Here is an 11,772-nt window from a genome sequence, read left to right as displayed (position 1 = left end):
CCACCAGACTTCTGGTTAGCAGTCAAATGCCTTAGGCACTATGCTACCAGAGTTTTGCTTTAGCTGTTCAGAATAGCTAAAGCAAATGGAAGAAATGACAAGATGAAGGGGCTGAACAGAAGATTCCAAAGAGCAGCTCGAGAAGATAAAGACAATTATTATAATGAAAAGTGCAAAGACCTTGAGTTAGAAAACCAAAAGAGAAGAACACACTAGGCATTTCTCAAGCTGAAAGAACTGAAGAAAAAAATCAATCTTCAAGTTGTGATACTAAAAGATTCTATGAGCAATATATTGAATGATGCAGGAAACATCAAAAGAAGATGGAAGGAATACACAGAATCACTGTACCAAAAAGAATTGATTGATGTTCATCCATTTCAGGAGGTGGCATATGCTCAAGAGCCAATGGTATTGAAGGAAAAAGTTGAAGCTGCACTGAAGGAATTGGCGAAGAACAAGTCTCCAGGAATTGATGGAGTACCCATTGAGATGTTTCAACAAATGGATGCCGTACTGGAGGAACTCACTTGTCTATGCCAAGAAATTTGTAAGACAGCTACCTGGCCAACTGACTGGAAGAGATCCATATTTGTAACCATTCCAAAGAAAGGTGATCCCACAGAATATGGAAATTATCAAACAATTTCATTAATATCACACTCATAAAATCTTGGTGAAGATAATTTAAAAATGTTTGCAACAGTATATTGACAGAGAACTTCCAGAAATGCAAGCTGGATTCAGAAGAGGACGTGGAATGGGAGATATTGTTGCTGATGTCAGATGGATCTTGGCTCAAAGCAAAGAATACCAGAAAGATGTTTACTTGTGTTTTATTAACTATGCAAAAGCACTCAATTGTGTGGATCATAGCAAGTTATGGATGACATTGTGAAGGATAGGAATTCCAGAACACTTAATTGTTCTCATGAGGAACCTGTAAGTAGACCAGGAGGCTGTCATTCTAACAGAACAAGGGGATACTACGTAGTTCAAAATCAGGAAGGGAGTGTGTCAGGGTTGTATCCTTTCACCATACTCATTCAATCTATATGCTGAGCAAATAGTCTGAGAAGTTGGACTGTATGAAGAAGAGCATGGCATCAGGATTGGGGGGAGATTCATTAACAGCCTGTGATATGCAGATGATACAACTTTGCTTGCTGAAAGTAAAGATGACTTGAAGCACTTAGCGATAAAGATGAAAGACTAGAGTCTGCAGTATGGATCACATCTCAACATAAAGAAAACGAAAATCTTCACAACTGGACCAATAAGCAACATCACAATAAATGGAGAAAAGATTGATGTTGTAAAAGATTTCATATTACTTGGTTCCACAATCAACACCAATGGAAGCAGCAGTCAAGACATCACATGATATATTTCACTGGGCAAATCTGCTGCAAAAGACCTCTTTAAAGTGCTGAAGAGCAAAGATGTCTCTTTGAAGACTCAGGTGCACCAAACCTAAACCATGGTATTTTCAATAGCCTTATATGCATGTGAGAGCTGGACAATGAATAAGGAAGACTGAAGAAGAGTTGATACTTTTGAGTTGTGGTGTTGGCAAAGAATACTGAAAATCCCATGGACTGCTTGAAGAACTAACAAATCTGTCCTGGATGAAGTGCAGCCAGAAGGCTCCTTGGAAGCGAGAATGGCCAGACTTCATCTCACTTACTTTGGTCATGTTGTCAGGAAGGACCATTCCCTGGAGAAGGATATCATGCATGGTAAAGTGGAGAGTCAACAAAAAAGAAGGCCCTCAACAAGATGGATTGACACAGTGGCTGCAATGATGGGCTTAGGTATAGCAAGGATAGTGAGTGTGGCACAGGACTGGGCAGTGTTTCGTTCTGCTGTACATAAGTCACCATGAGTTGGCGCCAACTCAACAACACCTAACAGCAGCAACAACATAGCTATAGCAGCATTAGATAACTAAGATAGCAATGAAACTCCAGTAAACTTGAAATTTTGAGTGTTTACTGTTTTATATCTTAATTTTTCCTAACTTCAAATTAATAATCAGCTTTTAAAAATTAAATGGTGCAGAAATGCATGCCTTAGAAAGTGAATACCTTCTTGAACCCCAAATACTTTTCACTCCATCCTTTATTAGCAGTTTGGCTTTTGGTCTTTCACAGCTTTTCAGTGCTAGTTCTTTTGAGGTCCTTCAGGCATTCAACAATAAATTTCTAAAATAAACAATCCTTTGTTACAGAGGATAAATTTGTAAGGGTAATAATTAATTTTATATATATCCTAAGGAGCTCTTGTGGCACAGAGGTTAAAGCATTTAGCTAGCTGCTAACCAAAGGATCAGTAGTTCGAAACCACTAACTGCTCCATGAGACAAAGATGAGGCAGTCAGTCTGTTTCATAAAGACTTACAGCCTTAGAAACACTATGAGGCAGTTCTACTCTGTTCTATAGTCACTATAAATCCAAATTGACTTGATGGCAGTGGGTTTAGTGGATAAGCTCTTCATTCTGTCCCCTCTGCCCCATACCCCCTTTTTTGGCCTTTGTTGTTGTTATTTGCCATCGAGTCGGCCCCGACTTGGGTTTCCGAGGCAGTTATCACTACGGAAGTAGGATTGCCCAACCTTCCTTCCGAGGAGTGGCTGGTGGGTTTGAACCGCCAGCCTCCTGGTTAGCAGTCAAGTGCCTTAGGCACTATGCTACCAGAGCTCCTTAGGCATGTCCTTATAAGTTCTTACCTAGACTATTGGAGTCAATAGCTTTTAAACTAATTACCCTGATTACAGTTATAACTCTCTTCAAATCATATTCCACACAACTATTAGGATAAATGAACTAAAACAAACCTTGCCACATCACTCCTCTCTACTAGTTACACACTGCCCTCCAAGTCCAGTCTAAACTCCTTTGCCTGGCACATAAGTCTTCTTCCATCTGGCCCTTGCTTGCTGGTCCCAGCCCGCCCCTGCTCCTGCCCCTGCCCCCGACCACTCCACATGACAGGAGTGCGGGATTGCTCATAGTTCCTGAACATTAAGTGCTGTTTCACCCTCTGTGACTATGGACAAGCTATTCCCACTTCTAGGTGTCCTTTTCTACCTGGTAAGCTCTTCATCTTTTGAGGCTGCTCAGAAGGACTTTCTTCGTTGAAGCGTTTATTACTTCCTTTCCCTTCATCTAGTTATCCTTCAGATAGTGGTGGCACAGTGGTTAAGTGCTCAGCTGCTAACTGGCAGGTCAGCAGTTCGAACCCACCAGCTACACCATGGGAGAAAGATGTGGTAGTCTGCTTTTGTAAAGATTACAGCCTTGGCAACCCTACGAGGCAGATCTACTCTGTCCTACATGGTCTCTATGAGTCAGAATGGACTCTATGGCAATGGGTTTAGTGGGGGTTTTTTTGTTTTGTTTTGTTTTTTGTTTTTGTGAGCTATCCTCCTCCCAACAAAGTGATTCACAACCTCTTTTGTGCTACTTCTGTGCACATACTTCTGACTGTTAAAAGGTATCATACTGGGTGATTTTTTAAATTATTATTACTTGTGAGGACTCCTAAATAATCTGTGAGCTTTTTATTCATTATTATGTCCCTAGTGATTCTCTGGTTGAAAAGTGCCTGAGGTATTTGACTGCTAAGCAGAAGGCTGGTGGTTCAAACCCACCAGGCACTCCTCCGAAAGAAATTGGGCAATCTACTTCTACAGAGATACCACCTTGGAAACCCAAGGAGGGGTTGCTATGAGTCGATTCAACTCAAAGGCAATGAGTTTGGCTTGGTTTGGATTTAGTGACTCTTGGCACATAAGAAGTGCTTAGTAAATGTTTGCTGAAGTAAACTGAACTTGGAAGGGGACCTTTATGGGGCAGGGCACCTCTGCACACACAAAGCCTGCCATGTGGAATACCATCTACTCCATGGCAGTGAAAGCAGACCCAGTATCAGAGGAGCAACAGAGGTGCCCCACTTTCTTTTGGATGCCACAGGAAGACAAGAGACAAAGACCCAGCTTTACAAGAAAACTACTCTCAAAGATAAAAAGTATCAGGGAAAACTGTTTACTTTCATCTATAGCCAATGTTTAGTCTTTCAGAGACAAGCTTCCAAATCATAGGCAGGCATCCAAGAAATGCCCGAAAGAACCCAATCCAAAGTTGTTGAGAACTCTACTTTCAATAACTATTTAGGCCACATATACATGTTAAAGTCCACACTGTACTTGCAGATATGTTTACACCAACTATGTGAGTTGGATCCCACTCTACGGCAGTAAGTTTGGTTGGTTTTGGTTTATGCACCTTGCTTAAAAACAACATAATGCCCAGAGGAGGCAGAAATTTATAAGCATTTCTCAGTTGCTTTAGGGAGTCCAGAAATTCCAGGTGGGAGACCCAGGGGAGCTGCCTTACAGTGTGGGATAGGCAGAAGAGGGTAGAGTCTGGATCCTAAAGACCTAAGTATAAAATCAGGCTCTATTCTTCCTTGCTGTGTGACTTTGAACATGCTACTTAAGTTCTATGAGCCTTGGCTCCTATGTCTGTGAAAACTGTTTGATAAGATTATTTTCCTCATTGAATTGTCATGAAGAATAAGTGATGATACATTTAAAAGTTCTTTTTAATCTTTAAAGTACTAAAAAAATATATATATTACTTTCTCAATCTTTCTTCAGCTGATTCTCACAGAACTAGTCTGTCTAGTGCTTTACAACCACAAGTTGGTGTTATGTATGGTATAAGTCAGGCAGGCAGGATATCTACTTTTCCTTTTATTGATTTCATTTTGAACCTCATAGAAACTGGGATGAGGTTTCACAGCATGCCTGAGTCTGCTTTTCTCCTTTTCACCTCTCTTTTCTATAATGAGGAAGAGAAAGAACAAATATCAAATAAGCAACATCATGATTAATAGAGAAAAGATTGAAGTCATCAGGGATTTTGTTTTACTTGGATCCACAATCAATACCCATGGAAGCAGCAGTCAAGAACTCAGATGGCGTATTACATTAGGCAAATCTGCTGCAAAAGCCTCTTTAAAATATTAAGGAGCAAAGATGTCACTTTGAAAAATAAAATGTGCCTAGCCCAAGCCATGGTATTTTCGATCACCTTATATCCATGTGAAAGCTGAACAATGAATAAGGAAGACTGAAGAAGAATTGATGCCTTTAAATTGTGGTGTTGACAAAGAATATTGAGAGTACCATAGACTGCCAGAAGAACAAACAAATCTGTCCTGGAAAAAGTGCAGTCAGAATGCTTCTTAGAAGTGACAATGGCAAGACTTTGTCTCACCTACTTTGGTCACATGATCAGAAAGGACCAATCCCTGGAGAAGGATATCATACTTGGTAAAGTAGAGGGTCAGAGAAAAAGGGGAAGACCCTCAAAGAGATGGGTTGACACACTGGCTGCAACAATGGGCTCAAGCACAGCAAGGATTGTGAGGATGGTGCAGGACCAGGCAGTGTTTTGTTCTGTTGTACACAGAGTTGCTATGAGTCGGAGCTGACTCAATGGCACCTAACAACAACAGCGTTAAAACTTGCTCCAGAATGAAATGCATCTACAATATCAAGTAGATAAGTGCTTTATCTGCATTTTTTTTCCAAAAAAAAATTTATTTTTGCTTTAGCTGAAAGTTTCCAGAGCAAATTCGTATCCCATTCAATAGTTTGTCATGACATTGGTTGCATTCCCCACTACATGTCAGCACTCTCCTTATTTCCACCCTGGTTTTCCTGTGTCCTTTTGTCCACATTTTCTAACCTTTCCTGCCTTCTCATCTTTGCTTTTGGTCAAATGTCCTTTTGATCTAGTATAATCGATTGGTCTAAGGAACTCATTCTTCTCGGGTGCTATTGTTTATTTTATGGGCCTGTCTATAATTTGGCTGAAAGGTGGTCCTTGGGAATAGCTTCAGTTCTAGGTCAGAAAGATGTCTTAGGGTTTCCTTCAGTCTCTGTCATACCAATAAGTCTGGTCTTTTTTGACAATTTTATTTTTTGTTCTACATTTTTCTCCTGCACTGTCTGAGACCTTTTTGTGATCTCAGTCATAGCAGTCATTTACCTATATTTAAACTTTACCTTAAGGAGCTCTGGTGGTATAGTGGTTAAGGCATTTGGCAGCTAACCAAAAGGTCAGCAGTTTGAACCTACAGCCATTCCATGAAAGAAAGATGGAGCAGGCTGCTTTTGCAAAGATTTACAGCCTTGGAAACCCAATGGGTCACTATGATTTGGAATCTGTTCGATGGCAACATGTTTAGGCTTTTGTTTTGTTTTGTTTTTAAAGAAACCTTACTTTGTGCAGTAATTGAGAACTCTGAGTGGGGACTTTTCTTTTGACTTAGACTAAATCCCATCAGGGCAATGAGATCAAGGTTCATTGTTGTTGTTAGGTGCTATCTCTAACTCACTGCCATCATGTGGGATCTGACTCATAGCGACCCCTCCTTGGGTTTCTGAGGCAGTATCACTGTGGAAGTAGATTGCCCAACCTTCCTTCTGAGGAGTGGCTGGTGGGTTTGAACCGCCAGCCTTCTGGTTAGCAGTCAAGTGCCTTAGGCATGATACCACTAGAGGTGCCATCTAGTCTGTTTCAACTCACAGGGACTCCATGTACAACAGAACAAAACAATGCCTGATCCTGTACCATCTTCACAATCATTGCTGTGTTTGAAGCCATTGTTGGAACTGCTGTGTCAATCCATCTTGTTGAGAGTCTTCCTCTTTTTTGCTGACCTCTACTTTACCAAGAATGATGCTGTTCTCTAGGTACTACTCCCTCCTGATAACATGTACAAAGTACATGATATAAAGTCTTGCACCCTTGCTTTTAAGGAGCATTTTGCTGCACTTCTTCCAAGGTAGATTTGTTTGTTCTTCTGGCAGTCCATGGTATATTTACTATTCTTTGCCAACACCATAATTCAAAACCAGCAATTCTTCTTTGGTCTTCCTTATTCGTTATCCAGCTTTTGCACGCATATAAAGCAGTTGAAAATAGCATGTCTTGTGAAAGGCACACCTTAGTCTTCAAAGTGACATATTTGTTTTTTAACACCTTAGAGAGACCTTTTACAGCAGGTTTGCCAATGTGATATGTAGCTTGATATTTTGACTGCTGCTTCCATGGGCTAGACTAGGCAACTCTGGATAGGGAATTAGAAGATCATTCTAGTTGGTCCTGAATCGGTCTCCCAGCCTGACTTGGCTGCAACTCTAGCTGTGTTTCCCTGAGCAAGTGTCCCCTCTCCAGGTTTCAAGAGTTGTATCTGAAGAATGAAGGATTTGTATCAGATGATATCTACATTTCCTTCCAGCTCTAATAGGGAAAGAGGAATAATCAACACTTGTCAAGTATCTGCCATGTACTTGGCACAGCCTGCACTAAGCTACCTTGAAGCTTTTATGACTCCATTACACACAGTAGATGAGAGTATATACTCTATAGCAGGTCTTGTTGTTGTTGGCTACTGTCAAGTAAATTCAGACTCGTCATGACCCTATGTGACAGTAGAACTGCCCCATAGGGTTTTTGTAGAAGCAGATTGCCAGATCTTTCTTCCTCAGAGCCACTGGATGAATTCCAACTGACAGATTTTTGGTTAGCAGCCAAGCAGTTGCAAACCTGGTTCCCCCTTTCCCTCCCCCTCAAATGATTTTGAGTTTTGTTCCACATTGTTCTCCCTCTCTATCTAGCATCTCCTACATAGATCCCCCTCTGAGTGGTTGACAGTGGTAGCTAGGCACCATTTAGTTCTTCTGGTCTCATAGTCATATAGGCTTCAGATCTCGTGGTGTACCAGTCACCAGGACTAATTGTTTCCATGAATCTTCAGTTTTCTTCATTCTTCTTTGCTCTGGATGAGGAGAAACCCATCAATGCATCTAGATGGCTGCTTACAAGCTTTTAAGATCCCAGTCACTACTCACCAAGGTAGGAGGTGGAACAATGTTTAGTGTAGTATGTTATGCCAATTGAGCTTGATGTCCCCTGTGACTATGGTCCCGAGCCTACCAGTTCAACTACTCAGTCCCTCTGGTCTGGCTGTGACCAAGAAGTGACTACAATCTTGTCCCTTGTCAGCTCTACTATACACCTGGGAATTCTTACAGATCATACAAATACACTTATAGGACCATTGTCTGCCAACCCTTTACATGGTTGTGGGTACACTCCATGCTTCATAGAGATACCTAATAGTTCAGCCTGTCCACCCATCATCTATCCACCCATATAACCATGTTTGCCTTCACTGACAATGCAATACTGTATGTGCAAAAGGGTTCGTCTGTTATTGGTACCTTCCATGTACCTCTCTATGTCTTCCTCTTCCTCAATGTCTGGGATGCCTTTTTATCACCCTCAGTTCCTTCCATGTTAGGCAGCACAAGTATATGCAGAAGGATCGAGTGGGATGATAAGCTCCATTCCCAAGAACAGCCACTGGGCCGAGAGACAGTTCTCAGAGTTTGATTCAAAAACCATGCTCAACATTTCTTCCCTCAGCTCATCCCCTACCTCCCACTATTTCACTCATTTATGGGGAAGAACAGCCCCCCATGTGGGCAAATCAACAGATCTGTGTGGTACTCTTTCCCAACCAAAGAGCTAGAGAGGAATATCTCTGTCTTCTTGTCTACTAGGTAGACTACCAGGAGAACCAGATGGTGCTGGTCTCAAAAGACATCATAAAAGAGAACTCCCACCTATGCAGCTCTCACTGGAGTGGGTGCTAGGAGGGGCCATGAAGCAGTACACTGGTTAAAATTTTCCGAGTCTGACATTTTGTACCTGGGCATCCTAATACTTTGAGAGGATGTGTGCTCAATGAGAGCATAGATCCTTCCTAGGGTTTTTTTAACCTAGAGGATCCAAGCACTTATACTCCAGAGAAAGAAAAAGTTTATGGCCTTAAAATAATGACTTTTTCATGCATGTGTTGGTGCTGGCAAAGCTGTGTCTTAAGAAGTGAAGCCAAAGCATTAAAAAACATGATGGATAAGCATGTTGTATTTCCAGAGTAGATGCAAGCTGGAAAAATAAAGATGCCCCATGTTTCCCCTTCTCCTTTCCTCCTTTGTCTAGAAGTCTGATGCTGTCAGGGAGATCTCAGTTTGTATGGGCAAAGGTACATCCAGGCTGGTTTAGCATAGGTCTAAATGGAGGCAGGGTTTGGATGATGCCATCTCCCTAGGCTCTTTCCAGAGGCATTGAAGTGTGTTGTGGCCCTTGGCTTATGGGGAGTAGCCAAGAGTCACAGAAAGAGGAATACGCTCCAAACAAAAACACAGCCACCATCTTTTGGGGAATTTTCAGCCTTGTTCACCCGAAATGAGTTACCTGCCTGCCCTATTCTACCACTTGGAATGTATTTGTCCTATGTTTTCATGAGTAACATATTTGCCAACCCTTTATAGATCAGTTACAAAACAGAAACTCTTCCTCACAGCTAGGGAGAAGTATGGGATGGGGGTGGGGTGGAGAAAGGGAAAAAGAAAAAAAAAAAAAAAAAAAACCCTTGCCTGTAATTGAAGGCAGGTTGGGAGACGTTCATGCTTTGAAATCCTCCTTCTTGTGAAATGTTTATGAAACACTTTCCACAAACGAGTTATGCAACTGGGACAACAGCTTTGATCATTTCCATCACCAGTGATATATTCATTAGTGTTGGGTTGTTTTCCCCCTGAGAGGGCATGTGAAAACGCCACTAGAGAAAGGGAAAAAAGTGAGAACCCCAGCCCTTCCACGCTCTATTCCATGACCCCACTGCAGAAGTGTACCTTTGGGTCAGCACATCACCTTTACCATCACTTATGGTTTATTCTATTCCCAATTCCTGGGACATTTTATATTGCTGTAGGAAGCGCACCAGGGGAGGGTCCAGAGACCATTCCCTTGTCTTAGTTTTCTCAGCGTCTTACTATGTAACTCTATACCATCTCAGAAGCTCCTTGGGCCTTTACAAAATGGAAAGGTGAACACTTGCCCCTACACCTCCTGACTGGGATATAAAACCAAGGATGGAATGTCTAAATGGCTTCTACCTCCTCAGAAGGGGCTCTCACCTTCCAGTGAGAGTTTACTGCTTTCTAAAGCAGGTAGTGTCAGGGAGTTCACTGGGATTAGAGAAGATAATCACACATGATACCTTTTTACCTCCCTGGTCACTTCCCAAGATTCTGTGTGACATCTTCATATAGCTCAGTGGGTGGAGAAATCCTGAATCAACAAAGCTTGTCTATTAGGTGGGCAGGATTATCCATTGCTCTGACAGAGCCCAGCACTGTGTCATGGCCCATGTCCCCAGGATCAGTCCATTCCAGGTAGAGCCTAGAGAAATATTCCACTTGCGTGAGAAGAATTGCCAGAGAGACCCTGGAAACAATCTTCCTTATTCCAGGCAGGCTGTGGGTTTGGTTGGGTTTTCACAAGTACAAGGGAAATCAGGTTTTCATCCAATTTGCCTCCGGTTCTCACATTAGAAGTCAATGGGATCCAACAGAAGTCTCTCTATCTCATCTCCCAAGTCCACAGCCAACACCCAGTTGCCTGGAAAGGCTCCAACCTTTTTTACTCAACATCTGTGAAAAGGGATTGTTTTGAATTGGGACGACTTTATTTTTTAATTTGAGCTTCTTAGCCCCTTGAGAGAGTCTGAGAAATGTTGCTAGAGGTAATGGGAGTTGTGGATAGATCTCCTTTCCCCATCATTCCAGCTCTGCCCTTTCTGAGACCCACCAGCCCAACTCAGCTGAAATTTTAGCACATTTATTGAGAAAGAACTCTCTTTTACTGTCTTTCAACTTGGTTTGCTTAGGATTGTCTTATCTAGGGGTAATTGTCAGTACCTCACACCCAATGGATGAAAGAGTAAAACGTCTGTGAGCCAGTGTAACAGAAGAATCATATGTGAGATTATTTAAAAAAAAAAAAAAAAACCCAGACTCACATCCACTGGACTCTTAGGCTATCAGACACTTTGTTTTCAGAACTGGGAGACCCAGAGTGCCCCCAAAAGAGTTTGGTAGGCCATTGATTCAGGAAGTAGATGAAAGGGTGAGTTTTCTTTTATGATGGTGCTGGTTACTGAAATTAAGTGTTGCAGGAAGGCCTGGCACTGATTCTAACAGATAGCACCAGATTGGAGGCAAAGCACATGTTTTTGAGCTCTGTCATAGCTGCACATCCTTATCTCTTCATTGCGCATAATGAGTCTATGAAGATCTCTACCACTGTCTCTGAGCTGGAGCCTGGCCAAACTGCCTGCCTACAGGGGTTCCACAAGTATGATTGCACCTCCTATTTTCCATGTTTCCCTCTGCCCCCCTTCCTCCATCCTGCCTCACCTCTCCCTCTATGAGATGGAGGATCCCCAGGGGCAAGAAGGAGATATAGAAGGGAGAGGTGGGGAGGGGAGGCTAGCCAAGAAGGTTTATTAACTACATCAAAATCTTCTCTCAGAGTGGCTCTGAAAGTTGTTGTGGTCATAGTTTTTTGGTTTTTTTTAAAATAATCAATTTATCGTCTGTATCTAAATATGTAGATGGGGAAACTGAGTTCCATAGCTGCTGAGTGATACTCAAGGTTACATAGTAAGTCAAAGGTAGAGTTGGTTAAAATTAGAAACAAAGTCATCCTAGCTACCTGCTCAATGTTTTCCTCCCTTCCTCAAGAAGGGAGTGCATCAGGGTTGTATTCTTTCTCCACACTTATTCAATCTATATGCTGAGCAAATAATCCAAGAAGCTGGACTATATGAAGAAAAACGTGGTA

General features: G+C 41.9%; 1 protein-coding gene across 1 annotated transcript in view; it reads left to right on the top strand.

Annotated features, from left to right (window-relative positions):
- Window positions 1–11,772, top strand: part of POU2F3 (POU class 2 homeobox 3) — a 116,180-nt gene that overhangs the window by 68,201 nt on the left and 36,207 nt on the right. The window lies entirely within an intron of this gene.

The sequence above is a fragment of the Orycteropus afer genome, unplaced genomic scaffold (genome assembly GCF_000298275.1).
Source record: "Orycteropus afer afer isolate SDZICR_OR568_19922 unplaced genomic scaffold, OryAfe1.0 scaffold00036, whole genome shotgun sequence".
NCBI classification, from domain to species: domain Eukaryota; kingdom Metazoa; phylum Chordata; class Mammalia; order Tubulidentata; family Orycteropodidae; genus Orycteropus; species Orycteropus afer.
Note: the sequence above shows the minus strand (reverse complement) of the source record. Positions and strands in the feature narration are given on the sequence as shown.